General features: G+C 48.6%; 1 protein-coding gene across 1 annotated transcript in view; it reads right to left on the minus strand.

The window, feature by feature from the left end:
- LOC138280199 (tol-Pal system protein TolA-like) overlaps nt 1–26,716 on the minus strand; it is a 689,969-nt gene that overhangs the window by 31,033 nt on the left and 632,220 nt on the right. Inside the window, exon 19 of the mRNA XM_069219461.1 lies at nt 17,543–17,624. The gene's annotated coding sequence lies outside the window, so the exon portion shown is untranslated. The remainder of the gene's footprint in view (nt 1–17,542; nt 17,625–26,716) is intronic.

Here is a 26,716-nt window from a genome sequence, read left to right on the forward strand (position 1 = left end):
GGGTGCAGGGTCTCTCCCAGGCGTCGGGACTTTAGGTTCAAAGAGTCGCGGTCAGGGGAAGCCTCGGGATTCCCTCTGCAGGCGGCGCTGTGGGGGCTCAGGGGGGACAGGTTTTGGTACTCACAGTATCAGAGTAGTCCTGGGGTCCCTCCTGAGGTGTTGGATCTCCACCAGCCGAGTCGGGGTCGCCGGGTGCAGTGTTGCAAGTCTCACGCTTCTTGCGGGGAGCTTGCAGGGTTCTTTAAAGCTGCTGGAAACAAAGTTGCAGCTTTTCTTGGAGCAGGTCCGCTGTCCTCGGGAGTTTCTTGTCTTTTCGAAGCAGGGGCAGTCCTCAGAGGATGTCGAGGTCGCTGGTCCCTTTGGAAGGCGTCGCTGGAGCAGGATCTTAGGAAGGCAGGAGACAGGCCGGTGAGTTTCTGGAGCCAAGGCAGTTGTCGTCTTCTGGTCTTCCTCTGCAGGGGTTTTCAGCTAGGCAGTCCTTCTTCTTGTAGTCGCAGGAATCAAATTTTCTAGGGTTCAGGGTAGCCCTTAAATACTAAATTTAAGGGCGTGTTTAGGTCTGGGGGGTTAGTAGCCAATGGCTACTAGCCCTGAGGGTGGGTACACCCTCTTTGTGCCTCCTCCCAAGGGGAGGGGGTCACAATCCTAACCCTATTGGGGGAATCCTCCATCTGCAAGATGGAGGATTTCTAAAAGTCAGAGTCACCTCAGCTCAGGACACCTTAGGGGCTGTCCTGACTGGCCAGTGACTCCTCCTTGTTGCTTTCTTTGTTCCCTCCAGCCTTGCCGCCAAAAGTGGGGGCCGTGGCCGGAGGGGGCGGGCAACTCCACTAAGCTGGAGTGCCCTGCTGGGCTGTGACAAAGGGGTGAGCCTTTGAGGCTCACCGCCAGGTGTCACAGCTCCTACATGGGCGAGGTGTTAGCATCTCCACCCAGTGCAGGCTTTGTTACTGGCCTCAGAGTGACAAAGGCACTCTCCCCATGGGGCCAGCAACATGTCTCTAGTGTGGCAGGCTGCTGGAACTAGTCAGCCTACACAGATAGTCGGTTAAGTTTCAGGGGGCACCTCTAAGGTGCCCTCTGTGGTGTATTTTACAATAAAATGTACACTGGCATCAGTGTGCATTTATTGTGCTGAGAAGTTTGATACCAAACTTCCCAGTTTTCAGTGTAGCCATTATGGTGCTGTGGAGTTCGTGTTTGACAGACTCCCAGACCATATACTCTTATGGCTACCCTGCACTTACAATGTCTAAGGTTTTGTTTAGACACTGTAGGGGTACCATGCTCATGCACTGGTACCCTCACCTATGGTATAGTGCACCCTGCCTTAGGGCTGTAAGGCCTGCTAGAGGGGTGTCTTACCTATACTGCATAGGCAGTGAGAGGCTGGCATGGCACCCTGAGGGGAGTGCCATGTCGACTTACTCATTTTGTTCTCACCAGCACACACAGGCTTGGAAGCAGTGTGTCTGTGCTGAGTGAGGGGTCTCTAGGGTGGCATAAGACATGCTGCAGCCCTTAGAGACCTTCCTTGGCATCAGGGCCCTTGGTACTAGAAGTACCAGTTACAAGGGACTTATCTGAATGCCAGGGTGTGCCAATTGTGGATACAATGGTACATTTTAGGTGAAGGAACACTGGTGCTGGGGCCTGGTTAGCAGGGTCCCAGCACTCTTCTCAGTCAAGTCAGCATCAGTATCAGGCAAAAAGTGGGGGGTAACTGCAACAGGGAGCCATTTCTTTACACAAGCCCCCCCCAGCCCACAGGCCAGGAGACTCAGCCCAAGCTGGGAGAGTCTTCCTAGTCTGTCAGGCGAGGAAGAGTAGGAGAAATAGGCTGGTTAGTTGCAGGGCCTACTCTGCCTTACATCCTTCTGTTCAGGTCATTCCCTTTGGGGAACTGACCTACTTCCACAGTGATAGGACCTAGTCTGAATTGCCTCTTGTCTGCCTCTTCAATGTCTCCACCCATTCTTTCTATTTTGGTCTTAGAGGTATCCACCTCTGCTAACCTTATCTTGGCCAGGGTTACCCCTAGCTTACCCAGAGAGGTTACCCAGAGCTGGAGTAACCCCACCATGACCAATAGGGTCAGGGGGCCTAACTTGCTATTTGGCATGGGGTCAGACCACCATGCTAAGGATAGTGCAGCCATAAAGGCTAACACCCAGCAGAGGCCACTGACAGCTGTCAGTGCCCAGAACCACACCTTTAGCTCTTCACCTAAAAGGGAAGGGGCTAAGTTACAGGCTTCTTTGGGTTCAGGTTGCCTGTCTGCTGTATTGGAGTGGGGGGTTACCACATCTTGTAGTAAACACCCTTCTTCCACTCTTTCTTCTGTTAGCTGAGGAGCCACCCACTCAGGTTTAACAGTTGCCTGACTAGCCAGGACTTCTTGTGGGTCAGGTTGGACTTTATCAGGGCCATTTTTGGAGTTCTCCCCTACTGGAGCAGAATCTCCTTGGCTTGCTGTAACCTTGGCTAAAGGTTGTCCACCCCTCCTACTCTGTTTTCTTTTCTTCTTCTTCTGGGGCCTGCTTGCATTTACTGCAGAGGCAGGACTTCCAGAATCCTTGGGAGAGGACTGGCACTGGACCAGTTCCTCTCTTGAGCTCTGACTAACCTCTGGGTAGTCATTTCCAAGGAGACAATCAAGGGGGAGGTCTGTACTGACTACTACCCTTCTCCAGCTAAGAGTGCCACCCACTTCTATGGGCACTAAAGCCACAGGCCTCTTAGTGACCCTGTCTAGGCTAACTCTTACCCTGGCAGTCTCACCTGGGATGTACTGGTTTGAGAGCACCAGCCTGTCATGCACAATAGTGTGACTGGCACAAGTGTCTCTCAGGGCAGTGGTTGGGATTCCATTCACCAGTAGGTGGTGGAAGTGTCTACTTCCCTCTGGAATCTCCAACTCACCTGTTGGGCCCTGTTTCCAGTTGAAGGCTAGGAAGACCTCCTCATCTGAGGAGTCATCTCCCATGGCTACACTGGTTACCCCAGGAATTTTGTTCTGGGGTTTGTTTTTGGGACAAGAAGTGTCCTTGGTGTGGTGCCCAGACTGTTTACAGTTGTGGCACCATGCCTTAGTGGCATCCCAGTTCTTACCCTGGTACCCACCTTTGTTTTGGGTTGTGTCTTGGGGCCCACCCACCTGTTCTGGTTTTTGGGGGCCTACAGAGGACTCTTTTTCTTTGTTTCTAGTGTCACCCACTTTCTCCTGGGGAGTTTTTGTAACCCCTTTCTTTTGGTCACCCCCAGTGGAAGTTTTGGTTACCCTAGTCTTGACCCAGTGGTCTGCCTTCTTTCCCAATTCTTGGGGAGAAATTGGACCTAGGTCTACCAGATACTGATGCAACTTTTCATTGAAGCAGTTACTTAAAATGTGTTCTTTCATAAACAAATTATAAAGCCCAACATAGTCACACACTTCATTTCCAGTTAACCAACCATCTAGTGTTTTTACTGAGTAGTCTACAAAATCAACCCAGGTCTGACTCGAGGATTTTTGAGCCCCCCTGAATCTAATTCTATACTCCTCAGTGGAGAATCCAAAGCCCTCAATCAGGGTACCCTTCATGAGGTCATAAGATTCTGCATCTTTTCCAGAGAGTGTGAGGAGTCTATCCCTACACTTTCCAGTGAACATTTCCCAAAGGAGAGCACCCCAGTGAGATCTGTTTACTTTTCTGGTTACACAAGCCCTCTCAAAAGCTGTGAACCATTTGGTGATGTCATCACCATCTTCATATTTTGTTACAATCCCTTTTGGGATTTTTAGGATGTCAGGAGAATCTCTGACCCTATTTAAGTTGCTGCCACCATTGATGGGACCTAGGCCCATCTCTTTTCTTTCCCTTTCTATGGCTAGGAGCTGCTTTTCCAAAGCCAATCTTTTGACCATCCTGGCTAACAGGGGGTCATCTTCACTGGAGTTATCCTCAGTGATTTCAGAGGTGTTGGTCTCTCCTGTGAGGGAACCAGCATCTCTGACTATTATTTTTGGAGTCAGGGTTTGAGGGACCCTGTTCTCCCTAGATAGGACTGGTAGGGGGGAATTTTCCTCCAAGTCACTATCCTCTTCCTCTGAGTTGCTACCCTCAGAGGGGTTGGCCTTTTCAAACTCTGCCAAAAGCTCCTGGAGCTGTATTTTGGTAGGTTTGGGGCCCATTGTTATTTTCTTTATTTTACAGAGTGACCTTAGCTCCCTCATCTTAAGATGGAGGTAAGGTGTGGTGTCGAGTTCCACCACAGTCACATCTGTGCTAGACATTTTGCTTCTAAAAGTTGGAATACTTTTTAAGAATCTACAACTGGTTCTAGAATCTAATTCAAACTTTTACAAACTTTTAAACTCTAAAAGAAATGCTAAACAGGATCTAACACAAGGCCCTAGCAGGTCTTTTAAGAATTTAGAAAACTTTTCAAATTGCAAAAATCAATTTCTAATGACAATTTTGGAATTTGTCGTGTGATCAGGTATTGGCTGAGTAGTCCAGCAAATGCAAAGTCTTGTACCCCACCGCTGATCCACCAATGTAGGAAGTTGGCTCTGTATGTGCTATTTCAAAGTAAGGAATAGCATGCACAGAGTCCAAGGGTTCCCCTTAGAGGTAAAATAGTGGTAAAAATAGATAATACTAATGCTCTATTTTGTGGTAGTGTGGTCGAGCAGTAGGCTTATCCAAGGAGTAGTGTTAAGCATTTGTTGTACATACACATAGACAATAAATGAGGTACACACACTCAGAGACAAATCCAGCCAATAGGTTTTGTTATAGAAAAATATATTTTCTTAGTTTATTTTAAGAACCACAGGTTCAAATTCTACATGTAATATCTCATTCGAAAGGTATTGCAGGTAAGTACTTTAGGAACTTCAAATCATCAAAATTGCATGTATACTTTTCAAGTTATTCACAAATAGCTGTTTTAAAAGTGGACACTTAGTGCAATTTTGACAGTTCCTAGGGGAGGTAAGTATTTGTTAGGTTAACCAGGTAAGTAAGACACTTACAGGGCTTAGTTCTTGGTCCAAGGTAGCCCACCGTTGGGGGTTCAGAGCAACCCCAAAGTCACCACACCAGCAGCTCAGGGCCGGTCAGGTGCAGAGTTCAAAGTGGTGCCCAAAACACATATGCTAGAATGGAGAGAAGGGGGTGCCCCGGTTCCGGTCTGCTTGCAGGTAAGTACCCGCGTCTTCGGAGGGCAGACCAGGGGGGTTTTGTAGGGCCCCGGGGGGGACACAAGCCCACACAGAAATTTCACCCTCAGCAGCGCGGGGGCGGCCGGGTGCAGTGTAGAAACAAGCGTCGGGTTTGCAATGTTAGTCTATGAGAGATCAACGGATCTCTTCAGCGCTGCAGGCAGGCAAGGGGGGGCTTCCTCGGGGAAACCTCCACTTGGGCAAGGGAGAGGGACTCCTGGGGGTCACTTCTCCAGTGAAAGTCCGGTCCTTCAGGTCCTGGGGGCTGCGGGTGCAGGGTCTTTTCCAGGCGTCGGGACTTAGGTTTCAGAGAGTCGCGGTCAGGGGAAGCCTCGGGATTCCCTCTGCAGGCGGCGCTGTGGGGGCTCAGGGGGGACAGGTTTTGGTACTCACAGTCGGAGAGTAGTCCGGGGGTCCTCCCTGAGGTGTTGGTTCTCCACCAGCCGAGTCGGGGTCGCCGGGTGCAGTGTTGCAAGTCTCACGCTTCTTGCGGGGAGTTGCAGGGTTCTTTAAAGCTGCTTCTTGAAACAAAGTTGCAGTCTTTTTGGAGCAGGTCCGCTGTCCTCGGGAGTTTCTTGTCTTTTTCGAAGCAGGGCAGTCCTCAGAGGATTCAGAGGTCGCTGGTCCCTTGGAAGGCGTCGCTGGAGCAGAGTTCTTTGGAAGGCAGGAGACAGGCCGGTGAGTTTCTGGAGCCAAGGCAGTTGTCGTCTTCTGGTCTTCCTCTGCAGGGGTTTTCAGCTAGGCAGTCCTTCTTCTTGTAGTTTGCAGGAATCTAATTTTCTAGGGTTCAGGGTAGCCCTTAAATACTAAATTTAAGGGCGTGTTTAGGTCTGGGGGGTTAGTAGCCAATGGCTACTAGCCCTGAGGGCGGGTACACCCTCTTTGTGCCTCCTCCCAAGGGGAGGGGGTCACAATCCTAACCCTATTGGGGGAATCCTCCATCTGCAAGATGGAGGATTTCTAAAAGTCAGAGTCACCTCAGCTCAGGACACCTTAGGGGCTGTCCTGACTGGCCAGTGACTCCTCCTTGTTGCTTTCTTTGTTCCCTCCAGCCTTGCCGCCAAAAGTGGGGGCCGTGGCCGGAGGGGGCGGGCAACTCCACTAAGCTGGAGTGCCCTGCTGGGCTGTGACAAAGGGGTGAGCCTTTGAGGCTCACCGCCAGGTGTCACAGCTCCTGCCTGGGGGAGGTGTTAGCATCTCCACCCAGTGCAGGCTTTGTTACTGGCCTCAGAGTGACAAAGGCACTCTCCCCATGGGGCCAGAAACATGTCTCTAGTGTGGCAGGCTGCTGGAACCAGTCAGCCTACACAGATAGTTGGTTAAGTTTCAGGGGGCACCTCTAAGGTGCCCTCTGTGGTGTATTTTACAATAAAATGTACACTGGCATCAGTGTGCATTTATTGTGCTGAGAAGTTTGATACCAAACTTCCCAGTTTTCAGTGTAGCCATTATGGTGCTGTGGAGTTCGTGTTTGACAAACTCCCAGACCATATACTCTTATGGCTACCCTGCACTTACAATGTCTAAGGTTTTGTTTAGACACTGTAGGGGTACCATGCTCATGCATTGGTACCCTCACCTATGGTATAGTGCACCCTGCCTTAGGGCTGTAAGGCCTGCTAGAGGGGTGACTGACCTATACTTGCATAGGCAGTGAGAGGCTGGCATGGCACCCTGAGGGGAGTGCCATGTCGACTTACTCGTTTTGTTCTCACTAGCACACACAAGCTGGCAAGCAGTGTGTCTGTGCTGAGTGAGAGGTCTCCAGGGTGGCATAAGACATGCTGCAGCCCTTAGAGACCTTCCTTGGCATCAGGGCCCTTGGTACTAGAAGTACCAGTTACAAGGGACTTATCTGGATGCCAGGGTCTGCCAATTGTGGATACAAAAGTACAGGTTAGGGAAAGAACACTGGTGCTGGGGCCTGGTTAGCAGGCCTCAGCACACTTTCAATTGTAAACATAGCATCAGCAAAGGCAAAAAGTCAGGGGGCAACCATGCCAAGGAGGCATTTCCTTACACAACCCCCCCCCCAAACGAAAGAGGATGAGACTAACCTTTCCCAAGAGAGTCTTCATTTTCTAAGTGGAAGAACCTGGAAAGGCCATCTGCATTGGCATGGGCAGTCCCAGGTCTGTGTTCCACTATAAAGTCCATTCCCTGTAGGGAGATGGACCACCTCAACAGTTTAGGATTTTCACCTTTCATTTGCATCAGCCATTTGAGAGGTCTGTGGTCGGTTTGAACTAGGAAGTGAGTCCCAAAGAGGTATGGTCTCAGCTTCTTCAGGGACCAAACCACAGCAAAGGCCTCCCTCTCAATGGCACTCCAACGCTGCTCCCTGGGGAGTAACCTCCTGCTAATGAAAGCAACAGGCTGGTCAAGGCCATCATCATTTGTTTGGGACAAAACTGCCCCTATCCCATGTTCAGAGGCATCTGTCTGCACAATGAACTGCTTAGAATAATCTGGAGCTTTTAGAACTGGTGCTGAGCACATTGCTTGTTTCAGGGTGTCAAAGGCCTGTTGGCATTCCACAGTCCAGTTCACTTTCTTGGGCATTTTCTTGGAGGTGAGTTCAGTGAGGGCTGTCACAATGGATCCATATCCCTTCACAAACCTCCTGTAATACCCAGTCAAGCCAAGGAATGCCCTGACTTGAGTCTGGGTTTTTGGAGCTACCCAGTCCAGAATAGTCTGGATCTTGGGTTGGAGTGGCTGAACTTGGCCTCCACCTACAAGGTGGCCCAAGTAAACCACAGTTCCCTGCCCTATCTGGCATTTGGATGCCTTGATAGAGAGGCCTGCAGATTGCAGAGCCTTCAAAACCTTCTTCAGGTGGACCAGGTGATCCTGCCAGGTGGAGCTAAAGACAGCAATATCATCAAGATAAGCTGTGCTAAAGGACTCCAAGCCAGCAAGGACTTGATTCACCAACCTTTGGAAGGTGGCAGGGGCATTCTTTAAACCAAAGGGCATAACAGTAAACTGATAATGCCCATCAGGTGTGGAGAATGCTGTTTTCTCTTTTGCTCCAGGTGCCATTTTTATTTGCCAGTACCCTGCTGTCAAGTCAAAGGTACTTAGGAATTTGGCAGCACCTAATTTATCTATGAGCTCATCAGCTCTAGGAATTGGATGAGCATCTGTCTTGGTGACAGAATTGAGCCCTCTGCAGTCCACACAAAACCTCATCTTTCTTTCCATCTTTGGTGTGAGGTTTGGGGACTAAGACCACTGGGCTAGCCCAGGGGCTGTCAGAGCGCTCAATTACTCCCAATTCCAGCATCTTGTGGACTTCCACCTTGATGCTTTCCTTAACATGGTCAGACTGTCTAAAGATTTTGTTTTTGACAGGCATGCTGTCTCCTGTGTCCACATCATGGGTACACAGGTGTGTCTGACCAGGGGTTAAGGAGAAGAGTTCAGGAAACTGTTGTAGGACTCTCCTACAATCAGCTTGCTGTTGGCCAGAGAGGGTGTCTGAGTAGATCACTCCATCTACTGTGCCATCTTTTGGGTCTGATGACAGAAGATCAGGGAGAGGTTCACTCTCTGCCTCCTGATCCTCATCTGTTACCATCAACAGATTCACATCAGCCCTGTCATGGAAGAGCTTAAGGCGGTTCACATGGATCACCCTCTTGGGGCTCCTGCTTGTGCCCAGGTCCACCAGGTAGGTGACCTGACTCTTCCTTTCTAGCACTGGGTAAGGGCCACTCCATTTGTCCTGGAGTGCCCTGGGAGCCACAGGCTCCAGAACCCAGACTTTCTGCCCTGGTTGGAACTCAACCAGTGCAGCCTTTTGGTCATACCAAAACTTCTGGAGCTGTTGGCTGGCCTCAAGGTTTTTGGTTGCCTTTTCCATGTACTCTGCCATTCTAGAGCGAAGGCCAAGTACATAGTCCACTATGTCTTGTTTAGGCTCATGAAGAGGTCTCTCCCAGCCTTCTTTAACAAGAGCAAGTGGTCCCCTTACAGGATGACCAAACAGAAGTTCAAAGGGTGAGAATCCTACTCCCTTCTGTGGCACCTCTCTGTAAGCAAAAAGCAGACATGGCAAGAGGACATCCCATCTCCTTTTGAGTTTTTCTGGGAGCCCCATGATCATGCCTTTTAATGTCTTGTTGAATCTCTCAACTAAGCCATTAGTTTGTGGATGGTATGGTGTAGTGAATTTGTAAGTCACTCCACACTCATTCCACATGTGTTTTAGGTATGCTGACATGAAGTTGGTACCTCTGTCAGACACCACCTCCTTAGGGAAACCCACTCTGGTAAAGATACCAATGAGGGCCTTGGCTACTGCAGGGGCAGTAGTCGACCTAAGGGGAATAGCTTCAGGATACCTAGTAGCATGATCCACCACTACTACTAGGATGTACATATTTCCTGAGGCTGTGGGAGGTTCCAGTGGACCAACTATGTCCACACCCACTCTTTCAAAGGGGACCCCCACCACTGGAAGTGGAATGAGGGGGGCCTTTGGGTGCCCACCTGTCTTACCACTGGATTGACAGGTGGGGCAGGAGAGGCAAAACTCCTTAACCTTCTGGGACATATTGGGCCAGTAGAAGTGGTTGACTAACCTCTCCCACGTCTTGGTTTGCCCCAAATGCCCAGCAAGGGGAATATCATGGGCTAAGGTCAGAATAAACTCTCTGAACGACTGAGGCACTACCACTCTCCTAGTGGCACCAGGTTTGGGGTCTCTGGCCTCAGTGTACAGGAGTCCATCTTCCCAATAGACCCTATGTGTTCCATTTTTCTTGCCCTTGGCCTCTTCAGCAGCTTGCTGCCTAAGGCCTTCAAGAGAGGGACAGGTTTCTTGTCCCTTACACAGCTCCTCCCTTGAGGGTCCCCCTGGGCCTAAGAGCTCAACCTGATAAGGTTCAAGCTCCAAAGGCTCAGTTCCCTCAGAGGGCAGAACTTCTTCCTGAGAAGAGAGGTTCTCTTTTTCTGACTGTGTTGCAGTTGGTTTCCCAACTGACTTTCCTTTTCTCTTGGTAGGCTGGGCCATTTTTCCAGACTCCAGCTCTACTTTTTCACCCTGTGCCTTGCATTGTGCTCTTGTTTTTACACACACCAGTTCAGGGATACCCAGCATGGCTGCATGGGTTTTTAGCTCTACCTCAGCCCATGCTGAGGACTCCAGGTCATTTCCAAGCAGACAGTCTACTGGGATGTTTGAGGAGACCACCACCTGTTTCAGGCCATTGACCCCTCCCCATTCTAAAGTTACCATTGCCATGGGATGTGCTTTAGTTTGATTGTCAGCATTGGTGACTGTATACGTTTTTCCAGTCAGGTATTGGCCAGGGGAAACCAGTTTCTCTGTCACCATGGTGACACTGGCACCTGTATCCCTCAGGCCCTCTACACTTGTCCCATTAATAAAGAGCTGCTGCCTGTATTTTTGCATGTTAGGCGGCCAGGCAGCTAGTGTGGCTAAATCCACCCCACCCTCAGAGACTAGAGTAGCTTCAGTGTGGACCCTGATTTGCTCTGGGCACACTGTTGATCCCACTTGGAGACTAGCCATTCCAGTGTTACCTGGATTGGAGTTTGGAGTGGAACTTTTCTTGGGACAGGCCTTGTCTCCAGTTTGGTGTCCAGACTGACTACAGTTTCGACACCAGGCCTTTTTGGGATCAAAGTTTTTACCCTTGTACCCAGGATTGTTTTGTGAAGAGGCTCTGGGCCCACCCTCCTGTGCAGGTTTTTGGGGGCCTGTAGAAGACTCTTTACTATTTTTATTTTTGGCTGTCTCACCACCTTTCCCCTGGGGAGGTTTTGTGACCCCTTTCTTTTGGTCACCCCCTGTGGAAGTTTTGGACACCCTTGTCTTGACCCAATGGTCCGCTTTCTTTCCCAATTCTTGGGGAGAAATTGGTCCTAGGTCTACCAGATGCTGATGCAGTTTATCATTGAAACAATTACTTAACAGGTGTTCTTTCACAAATAAATTGTACAGCCCATCATAATTACTTACACCACTGCCTTGAATCCAACCATCTAGTGTTTTTACTGAGTAGTCTACAAAGTCAACCCAGGTCTGGCTCGAGGATTTTTGAGCCCCCCTGAATCTAATCCTATACTCCTCAGTGGAGAATCCAAAGCCCTCAATCAGGGTACCCTTCATGAGGTCATAAGATTCTGCATCTTTTCCAGAGAGTGTGAGGAGTCTATCCCTACACTTTCCTGTGAACATTTCCCAAAGGAGAGCACCCCAGTGAGATTTGTTCACTTTTCTGGTTACACAAGCCCTCTCAAAAGCTGTGAACCATTTGGTGATGTCATCACCATCTTCATATTTAGTTACAATCCCTTTGGGGATTTTCAACATGTCAGGAGAATCTCTGACCCTATTTATGTTGCTGCCACCATTGATGGGTCCTAGGCCCATCTCTTGTCTTTCCCTCTCTATGGCTAGGATCTGTCTTTCCAAAGCCAATCTTTTGGCCATCCTGGCTAACTGGATGTCCTCTTCACTGGAGTTATCCTCAGTGATTTCAGAGGTGTTGGTCTCTCCTGTGAGGGAACCAGCATCTCTGACTATTATTTTTGGAGTCAGGGTTTGAGGGACCCTGTTCTCCCTAGATAGGACTGGTAGGGGGGAATTTTCCTCCAAGTCACTATCCTCTTCCTCTGAGTTGCCACCCTCAGAGGGGTTGGCCTTTTCAAACTCTGCCAAAAGCTCCTGGAGCTGTATTTTGGTAGGTTTGGGGCCCATTGTTATTTTCTTTATTTTACAGAGTGACCTTAGCTCCCTCATCTTAAGATGGAGGTAAGGTGTGGTGTCGAGTTCCACCACAGTCACATCTGTGCTAGACATTTTGCTTCTAAAAGTTGGAATACTTTTTAGGAATCTAAAACTGGTTCTAGAATCTAATTCAAACTTTTACAAACTTTTAAACTCTAAAAGAAATGCTAAACAGGATCTAACACAAGGCCCTAGCAGGTCTTTTAAGAATTTAGAAAACTTTTCAAATTGCAAAAATCAATTTCTAATGACAATTTTGGAATTTGTCGTGTGATCAGGTATTGGCTGAGTAGTCCAGCAAATGCAAAGTCTTGTACCCCACCGCTGATCCACCAATGTAGGAAGTTGGCTCTGTATGTGCTATTTCAAAGTAAGGAATAGCATGCACAGAGTCCAAGGGTTCCCCTTAGAGGTAAAATAGTGGTAAAAAGAGATAATACTAATGCTCTATTTTGTGGTAGTGTGGTCGAGCAGTAGGCTTATCCAAGGAGTAGTGTTAAGCATTTGTTGTACATACACATAGACAATAAATGAGGTACACACACTCAGAGACAAATCCAGCCAATAGGTTTTGTTATAGAAAAATATATTTTCTTAGTTTATTTTAAGAACCATAGGTTCAAATTTAACATGTAATATCTTGTTTGAAAGGTATTGCAGGTAAGTACATTAGGAACTTTGAATCATTTCAATTGCATGTATACTTTTCAAGTTATTCACAAATAGCTATTTCAAAAGTGGACACTTAGTGCAATTTTCACAGTTCCTGGGGGAGGTAAGTTTTTGTTAGTTTTACCAGGTAAGTAAGACACTTACAGGGTTCAGTTCTTGGTCCAAGGTAGCCCACCGTTGGGGGTTCAGAGCAACCCCAAAGTCACCACACCAGCAGCTCAGGGCCGGTCAGGTGCAGAGTTCAAAGTGGTGCCCAAAACGCATAGGCTAGAATGGAGAGAAGGGGGTGCCCCGGTTCCGGTCTGCTTGCAGGTAAGTACCCGCGTCTTCGGAGGGCAGACCAGGGGGGTTTTGTAGGGCACCGGGGGGGACACAATCCCACACAGAAATTTCACCCTCAGCAGCGCGGGGGCGGCCGGGTGCAGTGTAGAAACAAGCGTCGGGTTTGCAATGTTAGTCTATGAGAGATCAACGGATCTCTTCAGCGCTGCAGGCAGGCAAGGGGGGGCTTCCTCGGGGAAACCTTCACTTGGGCAAGGGAGAGGGACTCCTGGGGGTCACTTCTCCAGTGAAAGTCCGGTCCTTCAGGTCCTGGGGGCTGCGGGTGCAGGGTCTTTTCCAGGCGTCGGGACTTAGGTTTCAGAGAGTCGCGGTCAGGGGAAGCCTCGGGATTCCCTCTGCAGGCGGCGCTGTGGGGGCCCAGGGGGGACAGGTTTTGGTACTCACAGTCGGAGAGTAGTCCGGGGGTCCTCCCTGAGGTGTTGGTTCTCCACCAGCCGAGTCGGGGTCGCCGGGTGCAGTGTTGCAAGTCTCACGCTTCTTGCGGGGAGATTGCAGGGTTCTTTAAAGCTGCTTCTTGAAACAAAGTTGCAGTCTTTTTGGAGCAGGTCCGCTGTCCTCTGGAGTTTCTTGTCTTTTTCGAAGCAGGGCAGTCCTCAGAGGATTCAGAGGTCGCTGGTCCCTTGGAAGGCGTCGCTGGAGCAGAGTTCTTTGGAAGGCAGGAGACAGGCCGGTGAGTTTCTGGAGCCAAGGCAGTTGTCGTCTTCTGGTCTTCCTCTGCAGGGGTTTTCAGCTAGGCAGTCCTTCTTCTTGTAGTTGCAGGAATCTAATTTTCTAGGGTTCAGGGTAGCCCTTAAATACTAAATTTAAGGGCGTGTTTAGGTCTGGGGGGTTAGTAGCCAATGGCTACTAGCCCTGAGGGTGGGTACACCCTCTTTGTGCCTCCTCCCAAGGGGAGGGGGTCACAATCCTAACCCTATTGGGGGAATCCTCCATCTGCAAGATGGAGGATTTCTAAAAGTTAGAGTCACCTCAGCTCAGGACACCTTAGGGGCTGTCCTGACTGGCCAGTGACTCCTCCTTGTTGCTTTCTTTGTTCCCTCCAGCCTTGCCGCCAAAAGTGGGGGCCGTGGCCGGAGGGGGCGGGCAACTCCACTAAGCTGGAGTGCCCTGCTGGGCTGTGACAAAGGGGTGAGCCTTTGAGGCTCACCGCCAGGTGTCACAGCTCCTGCCTGGGGGAGGTGTTAGCATCTCCACCCAGTGCAGGCTTTGTTACTGGCCTCAGAGTGACAAAGGCACTCTCCCCATGGGGCCAGCAACATGTCTCTAGTGTGGCAGGCTGCTGGAACCAGTCAGCCTACACAGACAGTCGGTTAAGTTTCAGGGGGCACCTCTAAGGTGCCCTCTGTGGTGTATTTTACAATAAAATGTACACTGGCATCAGTGTGCATTTATTGTGCTGAGAAGTTTGATACCAAACTTCCCAGTTTTCAGTGTAGCCATTATGGTGCTGTGGAGTTCGTGTTTGACAAACTCCCAGACCATATACTCTTATGGCTACCCTGCACTTACAATGTCTAAGGTTTTGTTTAGACACTGTAGGGGTACCATGCTCATGCACTGGTACCCTCACCTATGGTATAGTGCACCCTGCCTTAGGGCTGTAAGGCCTGCTAGAGGGGTGACTGACCTATACTTGCATAGGCAGTGAGAGGCTGGCATGGCACCCTGAGGGGAGTGCCATGTCGACTTACTCGTTTTGTTCTCACTAGCACACACAAGCTGGCAAGCAGTGTGTCTGTGCTGAGTGAGAGGTCTCCAGGGTGGCATAAGACATGCTGCAGCCCTTAGAGACCTTCCTTGGCATCAGGGCCCTTGGTACTAGAAGTACCAGTTACAAGGGACTTATCTGGATGCCAGGGTCTGCCAATTGTGGATACAAAAGTACAGGTTAGGGAAAGAACACTGGTGCTGGGGCCTGGTTAGCAGGCCTCAGCACACTTTCAATTGTAAACATAGCATCAGCAAAGGCAAAAAGTCAGGGGGCAACCATGCCAAGGAGGCATTTCCTTACATGGAGACAATGGTACATTTTAGGTGAAAGAACACTGGTGCTGGGGCCTGGTTAGCAGGGTCCCAGCACACTTCTCAGTCAAGTCAGCATCAGTATCAGGCAAAAAGTGGGGGGTAACTGCAACAGGGAGCCATTTCTTTACATCCAGGCATCGAGTTCCTTGGTTACCAGGCAGTCACAGTCAGGGGGAACTTCTGGATTCTCTCGGCAGGCGTCGCTGTGTGGTGCAGGGGGGTCGACTCAGGGTGTCCATGTCGTTGGAGTCGCCTGGGAGTCCTCTCTGCAGTGTTGGTTCTCCTGAACTCCAGCCGGGGGCGTCGGGTGCATAGTGTGAAGTCTCACGCTTCCGGCGGGAAGTGAGAGTTTCTTTAAAAGTTGCTTTTTTGTTGCAAAGTTGTTGCTGTTTCTGAACAGTGCTGCTGTTCTAGGACGGTTCTTGGACCTTTAGGTGCAGGGCAGTCCTTTGAGTCCTCAGAAGTCGCGGTCCCGTCGGATGTGTCGCTGTGCAGGTTCTTTGAGTCTGGAGACAGGCCGGTAGGGCTGGCGCCAAGTCAGTTGGTGTCTCCGTAGTCTCTGTGGGGCTTTCAGGTCAGCAGTCCCGCATTCTTCAGGTTGCAGGAATCTGATTTCCTGGGTTCAGGGTTGCCTCTAAATACTGAATTTAGGGGTGTGTTTAGGTCTGGGGGGTAGTAACCAATGGCTACTGTCCTTGAGGGTGGCTACACCCTCTTTGAGGGGAGGGACACATGTCCCTATTCCTATTGGTGGAATTCTCCAAAACCAAGATGGAGGATTTCTAAAGGCAGAGGTCACCTCAGCTCAGGGTACCTTAGGGGCTGTCCTGACTGGTCGGTGACTCCTCCTAGTTTTTCTCATTATCTCCTCTGGACTTGCCGCCAAAAGTGGCGGCTGTGTACAGGGGGCGGGCATCTCCACTAGCTGGGCATTGTAACACGATTTCTTAGACACTGAAGGGGCATATTGCTCATGCAGCTATACTCTCACCTGCGGTATAATGCACCCTGCCTTAGGGCTGTAAGGCCTGCTAGAGGGGTGACTTACCAATACCACAAGCAGAATTTTGTGTGCATGGCATCCTGAGGGTGATGCCATGTCGACTTTGCCTTTTTCACCCCATCAACACACATAATCTGCAATGGCAGTATGCATGTGTTAGGTGAGGGGTCCCTTAGGGTGGCAAAACACATGCTGCAGCCCTTAGAGACCTTCCCTGGTCAGAGTGCCCTTGGTACCTTTTACAAGGGACTTACCTGTGTGCCAGGGGTGTGCCATTTTTAAGTGAAAGAACAGAGGTGCTGGGGCCTGGTTAGCAGGGTCCGAAACACATCTTAGTCAAGTCAGCATCAATATCAGGCAAAAAGTGGGGGGTAACTGCAACTGGGAGACATTTTCCTACACACATCACCCATTAATTTATTTAACTGCAAAAAGCATCTTAAATATCAATGAAGGGAAACACTAGAGGTGGGACACTAAAGGATACTAAAGAAACACAATGTAGCCAAGCAAACAACCCATCAACAAAAGCAGCAGTCTGAAGAGAATGAATGGTCGAAGGAGCACTTACCCTCGGGTGCCCGATGTCAGAGGACTGCCCCAACCCAGCCTCATCTGGGCAGACGGGCTTGCTCCTTGTTAAATTTAAATAGCACCTCAAGGCGCATCAACACTGTGGGTGGTCCTCCGGGCAGTTCTCCTTGTCCCTACTGCTTTCTTTTGCAGTCATTATCACCAACATAAAGAAAAACAAACTTCTGAACAAACTCATTCCTTCCAGATTTTACAGCTCCCCACTTATACTCAAATTGGAGAAGTGAGTACTATTGGTCAGTTTAAGTCACAGTATCTATTCTTAATAAAACATCCTTCCAGATGAACTTACATGCAAAAGGGAGGAGGACGACGTCAGCAAGCAACAAAGTGGGACAGAGGGAAAAAAAAAGTACCTTAATCGGGGCAAGACTTGGGCAGGCCAGCGGAAGGACACCTACAATGAATTAGTACTTGAACCATGCTCCAAAAAGGGGTAAAAAAGAAAGTGAAACCAGGTGCTCTGACTAATTAGAAGCACGGAAATGAGATTGACAAATAAGTCAACCAAAGATAAGTAATGGGAGGGCTCTGAGCCCCCTTCTAAGCAAAAGATCCTCGCAATCAGCAGTACATGTGCGGTCTCAGGCAAGACCTAAAAAGGACCATTTAATGAAGTTTTTGTCCTGGTTCATTTTGGGGAAGGATGACAAACTATCTTGAAACGTATACTTTGCAGAAAAACAACTAGCAACATGCGTGCCCAACACTATCATGGCAGGAAAGTGCAAAGCAGGTGATCTACAACACATGCTAAAACCATCCAGCTTCAATAATCACAGGTTAAAAAGCACTAATCTGTGTTAACTGTTTAGCTTCAGTTCAGATAATGTAAACTTTAAATCATGAATACAAAAAAATAAAAAATACAAAAAATACCTGAAAATTTGCAAGCATCAATTTGTTCACACATTTTATACAATCTGATACTGACCAGATCCAAAAGATCCTTGAGCAGTGAACAGTCTTCCAGTATCAGGTGTACGAATAACCTGAGAAAGTTTCTCTGCTATGGCCTAAATGAGAGAAATGAAAATTACAATGGTATTGCATACACATCCTTACTATGTATTGCAGCAAATGCTTTGCAATAGTAGTACTTAAGTATAATATGCCATATGCTTCAATTTATTTGAGATCACAAGCAAGCGTACAGCTGTACAACTAAATTCTCAAAATAAGAGGCACAGCCCAGACAGCAGAAAGCCATTATGGTTTGTCATATGAAAATTACGGACTGAATACAAAGTAAATCTAAAACATATTAATGCTGCAAAAAAAGCATCTGGATGGTAGCAAGAAAGACTATGCCATACTGGAACAAACGTATGAGTAGAACATATAAAATAATGGGTAAAGGAGTGCAAGCACACATAATGAAAGAAACAAATTAGGAGGAAAAGGCTACTTAGATTTGGTAACAATACTGTTAGTGGATATTCTACCCTCCTGCAGATTCCTCACATAAGGAACACCCAGCAGGCGTAAGACTGGATCTGGAAAGTTGACCACAGCAATATCACCCAAGCATCACCAAGTACCACCTAGTGGTTTCATCGGCAGCTTCGTCTCCCAAGGATGTGATAACAATGGAACATATATTTTCAACTGGGAACGATATCCCAAAAGATTCCTCCCTCCTCTCCAAAAAATAAAATAAAAATATCCTAAAGAGAAGAAACTGTTTTGCTCCTTCCACCATTCCAATGTTCTTCCTTGACAGCAGTGCCCTTCTAGTCCTTGAAGCAAAATCCTCAGAAGGCTTGGCCATGACAGTGCAAAAATCAAGCAATGGGTCTGGCTGGGAAAAGTACTGGTACTGCGCCCATGCACAAGTTTATCTTATTCATCTCCAGAGTAACAGTGTGAGAGTAAGGAAGAAATAAAGAAAAGGTCACTTACCCAGTGTACATCTGTTCGTGGCATTAGTCGCTGCAGATTCACATGCTGTGCATAGTGCATAGTCCGCCGTCTGGTGTTGGGTCGGAGTGTTACAAGTTGTTTTTCTTCGAAGAAGTCTTTTCGAGTCACGAGACCGAGGGACTCCTCCTACTTTGGTTCCATTGCGCATGGGCGTCGACTCCATGTTAGATTGTTTTCCCCGCAGAGGGTGAGGTAGGAGTTGTGTATGTTAGTAATAGTGCCCATGCAATGGAATGAATAAGTATGTACAAAATGAAGGTTAAAGTAATATATTTACAAATGTACAAATGTTGAAGATTACTTCCAAACGGCTACAGGCTCCCGGGGAGGCGCATGTGAATCTGCAGCGACTAATGCCACGAACAGATGTACACTGGGTAAGTGACATTTTCCGTTCGGTGGCATGTGTAGCTGCAGATACACATGCTGTGCATAGACTAGTAAGCAGTTATCTCCCCAAAAGCGGTGGTTCAGCCTGTAGGAGTGGAAGTAGTTTGAAATTAAGTTCTTAGTACAGCTTGACCTACTGTGGCTTGTTGTGCAGATAACACGTCTACACAGTAGTGCTTAGTAAATGTGTGAGGCGTAGACCATGTTGCTGCCTTACATATTTTGTTCATTGGAATATTTCCTAGAAAGGCCATGGTAGCACCTTTCTTTCTGGTTGAGTGTGCCTTTGGTGTAATAGGCAGCTGTCTCTTTGCTTTAAGATAGCAGGTTTGGATGCACCTAACTATCCATATAGCTATACCTTGTTTTGATATTGGATTTCCTGTATGAGGTTTTTGAAATGCAATAAATAGTTGTTTTGTTTTCCTAATTAGTTTTGTTCTGTCAATGTAGTACATTAGTGCTCTTTTGATGTCTAATGTATGTAGTGCTCTTTCAGCTATTGAGTCTTGCTGTGGAAAGAACACTGGCAATTCTACTGTTTGATTTAAGTGGAACGGTGAGATGACCTTTGGTAAGAATTTTGGGTTGGTTCTTAGAACTACTTTATTTTTGTGTATTTGAATAAATGGTTCTTGTATAGTAAATGCCTGAATTTCACTTACTCTTCTTAGAGATGTAATGGCAATGAGAAATGCAACTTTCCACGTTAGATATTGCATTTCGCAAGAATGCATGGGTTTCGAAAGGTGGACCCATGAGTCTTGTTAAGACAATATTGAGGTTCCATGAAGGAACAGGTGGTGTCCTTGGTAGTATAATTCTTTTTAGGCCTTCCATAAATGCTTTAATGACAGGTATTTTAAATAGGGAAGTTGAATGAGTAATTTGCAGGTATGCAGATATTGCTGCGAGATGTATCTTTATGGAAGAGAAAGCTAGATTTGACTTTTGCAAATGTAGTAAATACCCTACAACATCTTTTGGAGATGCATGCAATGGTTGAACTTGATTATTATGGCAGTAGCAAACAAATCTTTTCCATTTACTTGCATAGCAGTGTCTAGTGGATGGCCTTCTAGCTTGTCTTATGACCTCCATACATTCCTGTGTGAGGTTTAAGTGTCCAAATTCTAGGATTTCAGGAGCCAAATTGCTAGATTCAGCGATGCTGGGTTTGGATGCCTGATTTGTTGCTTGTGTTGTGTTAACAGATCTGGCCTGTTGGGTAGTTTGACATGAGGTACTACTGACAGGTCTAGTAGTGTTGTATACCAAGGTTGTCTTGCCCATGTTGGTGCTATTAGAATGAGTTTGAGTTTGTTTTGACTCAATCTGTTTACTAGATATGGAAGGAGAGGGAGAGGGGGAAAAGCGTATGCAAATATCCCTGACCAATTCATCCATAGAGCATTGCCTTGAGATTGCCGGTGTGGGTACCTGGATGCGAAGTTTTGGCATTTTGCGTTTTCTTTTGTTGCAAATAGATCTATTTGAGGTGTTACCCAAATTTGGAAGTAAGTGTTCAGGATTTGGGGGTGAATTTCCCATTCATGGACCTGTTGGTGATCCCGAGAGAGATTGTCTGCTAGCTGGTTCTGGATCCCTGGAATAAACTGTGCTATTAGGCGAATGTGGTTGTGAATTGCCCAATGCCATATTTTTTGTGTGAGGAGACACAACTGTGTTGAGTGTGTTCCCCCCTGTTTGTTTAAATAATACATTGTCGTCATGTTGTCTGTTTTGACAAGAATGTATTTGTGGGTTATCATTGGTTGGAATGCTTTCAACGCTAGAAATACTGCTAACAATTCTAGGTGATTTATATGAAACTTTCTTTGATGTACGTCCCATTGTCCTTGGATGCTGTGTTGATTGAGGTGTGCTCCCCACCCTGTCATGGAAGCATCTGTTATCACGTATTGTGGCACTGGGTCTTGGAAAGGCCGCCCTTTGTTTAAATTTGTACTGTTCCACCATAGAAGCGAGATGTATGTTTGGCAGTCTATCAACACCAGATCTAGAAGGTGACCCTGTGCATGTGACCATTGTGATGCTAGGCACTGTTGTAAGGGCCGCATGTGCAATCTTGCGTTTGGGACAATGGCTATGCATGAGGACATCATGCCTAGGAGTTTTAAGACCATCTTTGCGTGTATCTTTTCTGTTGGATACATAGCTTGTATCACCTTGTGAAAATTTTGAACCCTTTGTGGACTTGGAGTGGCTATCCCTTTTGTTGTGTTGATTGTCGCTCCTAAGTATTGCTGTAGGAAGTTGGCTCTGTATGTGCTATTTCAAAGTAAGGAATAGCATGCACAGAGTCCAAGGGTTCCCCTTAGAGGTAAAATAGTGGTAAAAATAGATAATACTAATGCTCTATTTTGTGGTAGTGTGGTCGAGCAGTAGGCTTATCCAAGGAGTAGTGTTAAGCATTTGTTGTACATACACATAGACAATAAATGAGGTACACACACTCAGAGACAAATCCAGCCAATAGGTTTTGTTATAGAAAAATATCTTTTCTTAGTTTATTTTAAGAACCACAGGTTCAAATTTAACATGTAATATCTTGTTTGAAAGGTATTGCAGGTAAGTACATTAGGAACTTTGAATCATTTCAATTGCATGTATACTTTTCAAGTTATTGACAAATAGCTATTTTAAAAGTGGACACTTAGTGCAATTTTCACAGTTCCTGGGGGAGGTAAGTTTTTGTTAGTTTTACCAGGTAAGTAAGACACTTACAGGGTTCAGTTCTTGGTCCAAGGTAGCCCACCGTTGGGGGTTCAGAGCAACCCCAAAGTCACCACACCAGCAGCTCAGGGCCGGTCAGGTGCAGAGTTCAAAGTGGTGCCCAAAACACATAGGCTAGAATGGAGAGAAGGGGGTGCCCCGGTTCCGGTCTGCTTGCAGGTAAGTACCCGCGTCTTCGGAGGGCAGACCAGGGGGGTTTTGTAGGGCACCGGGGGGGACACAAGCCCACACAGAAATTTCACCCTCAGCAGCGCGGGGGCGGCCGGGTGCAGTGTAGAAACAAGCGTCGGGTTCGCAATGTTAGTCTATGAGAGATCAAGGGATCTCTTTAGTGCTGCAGGCAGGCAAGGGGGGGCTTCCTCGGGGAAACCTCCACTTGGGCAAGGGAGAGGGACTCCTGGGGGTCACTTCTCCAGTGAAAGTCCGGTCCTTCAGGTCCTGAGGGCTGCGGGTGCAGGGTCTTTTCCAGGCGTCGGGACTTAGGTTTCAGAGAGTCGCGGTCAGGGGAAGCCTCGGGATTCCCTCTGCAGGCGGCGCTGTGGGGGCTCAGGGGGGACAGGTTTTGGTACTCACAGTCGGAGAGTAGTCCGGGGGTCCTCCCTGAGGTGTTGGTTCTCCACCAGCCGAGCCGGGGTCGCCGGGTGCAGTGTTGCAAGTCTCACGCTTCTTGCGGGGAGATTGCAGGGTCTTTAAAGCTGCTCCTTGAAACAAAGTTGCAGTCTTTTTGGAGCAGGTCCGCTGTCCTCGGGAGTTTGTCTTTTTCGAAGCAGGGCAGTCCTCAGAGGATTCAGAGGTCGCTGGTCCCTTGGAAGGCGTCGCTGGTCCCTTGGAAGGCGTCGCTGGAGCAGAGTTCTTTGGAAGGCAGGAGACAGGCCGGTGAGTTTCTGGAGCCAAGGCAGTTGTCGTCTTCTGGTCTTCCTCTGCAGGGGTTTTCAGCTGGGCAGTCCTTTTTGTTGTTGCAGGAATCTAAATTCTTAGGTTCAGGGGAGCCCTTAAATACTAAATTTAAGGGCGTGTTTAGGTCTGGGGGGTTAGTAGCCAATGGCTACTAGCCCTGAGGGTGGGTACACCCTCTTTGTGCCTCCTCCCAAGGGGAGGGGGTCACATTCCTATCCCTATTGGGGGAATCCTCCTTCTACAAGATGGAGGATTTCTAAAAGTCAGAGTCACCTCAGCTCAGGACACCTTAGGGGCTGTCCTGACTGGCCAGTGACTCCTCCTTGTTTTTCTCATTATCTCTCCTGTACTTGCCGCCAAAAGTGGGGGCTGGGTCCAGGAGGCGGGCATCTCCACTAGCTGGAGTGCCCTGGGGCATTGTAACACGAAGCTTGAGCCTTTGAAGCTCACTGCTAGGTGTTACAGTCCTGCAGGGGGAGGTGTGAAGCACCACCACCCAGAGCAGGCTTTGTGTAGGAAGTTGGCTCTGTATGTGCTATTTCAAAGTAAGGAATAGCATGCACAGAGTCCAAGGGTTCCCCTTAGAGGTAAAATAGTGGTAAAAAGAGATAATACTAATGCTCTATTTTGTGGTAGTGTGGTCGAGCAGTAGGCTTATCCAAGGAGTAGTGTTAAGCATTTGTTGTACATACACATAGACAATAAATGAGGTACACACACTCAGAGACAAATCCAGCCAATAGGTTTTTATATAGAAAAATATCTTTTCTTAGTTTATTTTAAGAACCACAGGTTCAAATTCTACATGTAATATCTCATTCGAAAGGTATTGCAGGTAAGTACTTTAGGAACTTCAAATCATCAAAATTGCATGTATACTTTTCAAGTTATTGACAAATAGCCGTTTTAAAAGTGGACACTTAGTGCAATTTTCACAGTTCCTGGGGGAGGTAAGTTTTTGTTAGTTTTACCAGGTAAGTAGGACACTTACAGGGTTCAGTTCTTGGTCCAAGGTAGCCCACCGTTGGGGGTTCAGAGCAACCCCAAAGTCACCACACCAGCAGCTCAGGGCCGGTCAGGTGCAGAGTTCAAAGTGGTGCCCAAAACACATAGGCTAGAATGGAGAGAAGGGGGTGCCCCGGTTCCGGTCTGCTTGCAGGTAAGTACCCGCGTCTTCGGAGGGCAGACCAGGGGGGTTTTGTAGGGCACCGGGGGGGACACAAGTCCACACAGAGATTTCACCCTCAGCAGCGCGGGGGCGGCCGGGTGCAGTGTAGAAACAAGCATCGGGTTTTCAATGTTAGTCTATGAGAGATCTCGGGATCTCTTCAGCGCTGCAGGCAGGCAAGGGGGGGATTCCTCGGGGAAACCTCCACTTGGGCGAGGGAGAGGGACTCCTGGGGGTCACTCCTCCAGTGAAAGTCCGGTCCTTCAGGTCCTGGGGGCTGCGGGTGCCGGGTCTCTCCCAGGCGTCGGGACTTTAGGTTCAAAGAGTCGCGGTCAGGGGAAGCCTCGGGATTCCCTCTGCAGGCGGCGCTGTGGGGGCTCAGGGGGGACAGGTTTTGGTACTCACAGTATCAGAGTAGTCCTGGGGTCCCTCCTGAGGCGTCGGATCTCCACCAGCCGAGTCGGGGTCGCCGGGTGCAGTGTTGCAAGTCTCACGCTTCTTGCGGGGAGCTTGCAGGGTTCTTTAAAGCTGCTGGAAACAAAGTTGCAGCTTTTCTTGGAGCAGGTCCGCTGTCCTCGGGAGTTTCTGGTCTTTTCGAAGCAGGGGCAGTCCTCAGAGGATGTCGAGGTCGCTGGTCCCTTCGGAAGGCGTCGCTGGAGCAGGATCTTTGGAAGGCAGGAGACAGGCCGGTGAGTTTCTGGAGCCAAGGCAGTTGTCGTCTTCTGGTCTTCCGCTGCAGGGGTTTTCAGCTGGGCAGTCCTTCTTCTTGTTGCAGGAATCTAACTTTCTAGGGTTCAGGGTAGCCCTTAAATACTAAGTTTAAGGGCGTGTTTAGGTCTGGGGGGTTAGTAGCCAATGGCTACTAGCCCTGAGGGTGGGTACACCCTCTTTGTGCCTCCTCCCAAGGGGAGGGGGTCACAATCCTAACCCTATTGGGGGAATCCTCCATCTGCAAGATGGAGGATTTCTAAAAGTTAGAGTCACTTCAGCTCAGGACACCTTAGGGGCTGTCCTGACTGGCCAGTGACTCCTCCTTGTTTTTCTCATTATCTTCTCCGGCCTTGCCGCCAAAAGTGGGGCCTGGCCGGAGGGGGCGGGCAACTCCACTAGCTGGAGTGTCCTGCTGGGTTGGCACAAAGGAGGTGAGCCTTTGAGGCTCACCGCCAGGTGTGACAATTCCTGCCTGGGAGAGGTGTTAGCATCTCCACCCAGTGCAGGCTTTGTTACTGGCCTCAGAGTGACAAAGGCACTCTCCCCATGGGGCCAGCAACATGTCTCGGTTTGTGGCAGGCTGCTAAAACTAGTCAGCCTACACAGATAGTCGGTTAAGTTTCAGGGGGCACCTCTAAGGTGCCCTCTGGGGTGTATTTGGCAATAAAATGTACACTGGCATCAGTGTGCATTTATTGTGCTGAGAAGTTTGATACCAAACTTCCCAGTTTTCAGTGTAGCCATTATGGTGCTGTGGAGTTCGTGTTTGACAAACTCCCAGACCATATACTCTTATGGCTACCCTGCACTTACAACGTCTAAGGTTTTGTTTAGACACTGTAGGGGTACCATGCTCATGCACTGGTACCCTCACCTATGGTATAGTGCACCCTGCCTTAGGGCTGTAAGGCCTGCTAGAGGGGTGGCTTACCTATACTGCATAGGCAGTGAGAGGCTGGCATGGCACCCTGATGGGAGTGCCATGTCGACTTACTCGTTTTGTCCTCACTAGCACACACAAGCTGGCAAGTAGTGTGTCTGTGCTGAGTGAGAGGTCTCCAGGGTGGCATAAGACATGCTGCAGCCCTTAGAGACCTTCCTTGGCATCAGGGCCCTTGGTACTAGAAGTACCAGTTACAAGGGACTTATCTGGATGCCAGGGTCTGCCAATTGTGGATACAAAAGTACAGGTTAGGGAAAGAACACTGGTGCTGGGGCCTGGTTAGCAGGCCTCAGCACACTTTCAATTGTAAACATAGCATCAGCAAAGGCAAAAAGTCAGGGGGCAACCATGCCAAGGAGGCATTTCCTTACACAACCCCCCCCCAAACGAAAGAGGATGAGACTAACCTTTCCCAAGAGAGTCTTCATTTTCTAAGTGGAAGAACCTGGAAAGGCCATCTGCATTGGCATGGGCAGTCCCAGGTCTGTGTTCCACTATAAAGTCCATTCCCTGTAGGGAGATGGACCACCTCAACAGTTTAGGATTTTCACCTTTCATTTGCATCAGCCATTTGAGAGGTCTGTGGTCAGTTTGAACTAGGAAGTGAGTCCCAAAGAGGTATGGTCTCAGCTTCTTCAGGGACCAAACCACAGCAAAGGCCTCCCTCTCAATGGCACTCCAACGCTGCTCCCTGGGGAGTAACCTCCTGCTAATGAAAGCAACAGGCTGGTCAAGGCCATCATCATTTGTTTGGGACAAAACTGCCCCTATCCCATGTTCAGAGGCATCAGTCTGCACAATGAACTGCTTAGAATAATCTGGAGCTTTGAGAACTGGTGCTGAGCACATTGCCTGTTTCAGGGTGTCAAAGGCCTGTTGGCATTCCACAGTCCAGTTTACTTTCTTGGGCATTTTCTTGGAGGTGAGTTCAGTGAGGGCTGTCACAATGGATCCATATCCCTTCACAAACCTCCTGTAATACCCAGTCAAGCCAAGGAATGCCCTGACTTGAGTCTGGGTTTTTGGAGCTACCCAGTCCAGAATAGTCTGGATCTTGGGTTGGAGTGGCTGAACTTGGCCTCCACCTACAAGGTGTCCCAAGTAAACCACAGTTCCCTGCCCTATCTGGCATTTGGATGCCTTGATAGAGAGGCCTGCAGATTGCAGGGCCTTCAAAACCTTCCTCAGGTGGACCAGGTGATCCTGCCAGGTGGAGCTAAAGACAGCAATATCATCAAGATAAGCTGTGCTAAAGGACTCCAAGCCAGCAAGGACTTGATTCACCAACCTTTGGAAGGTGGCAGGGGCATTCTTTAAAC

This window comes from Pleurodeles waltl, chromosome 2_2 (genome assembly GCF_031143425.1).
Source record: "Pleurodeles waltl isolate 20211129_DDA chromosome 2_2, aPleWal1.hap1.20221129, whole genome shotgun sequence".
Classification (NCBI taxonomy): Eukaryota; Metazoa; Chordata; class Amphibia; order Caudata; family Salamandridae; genus Pleurodeles; species Pleurodeles waltl.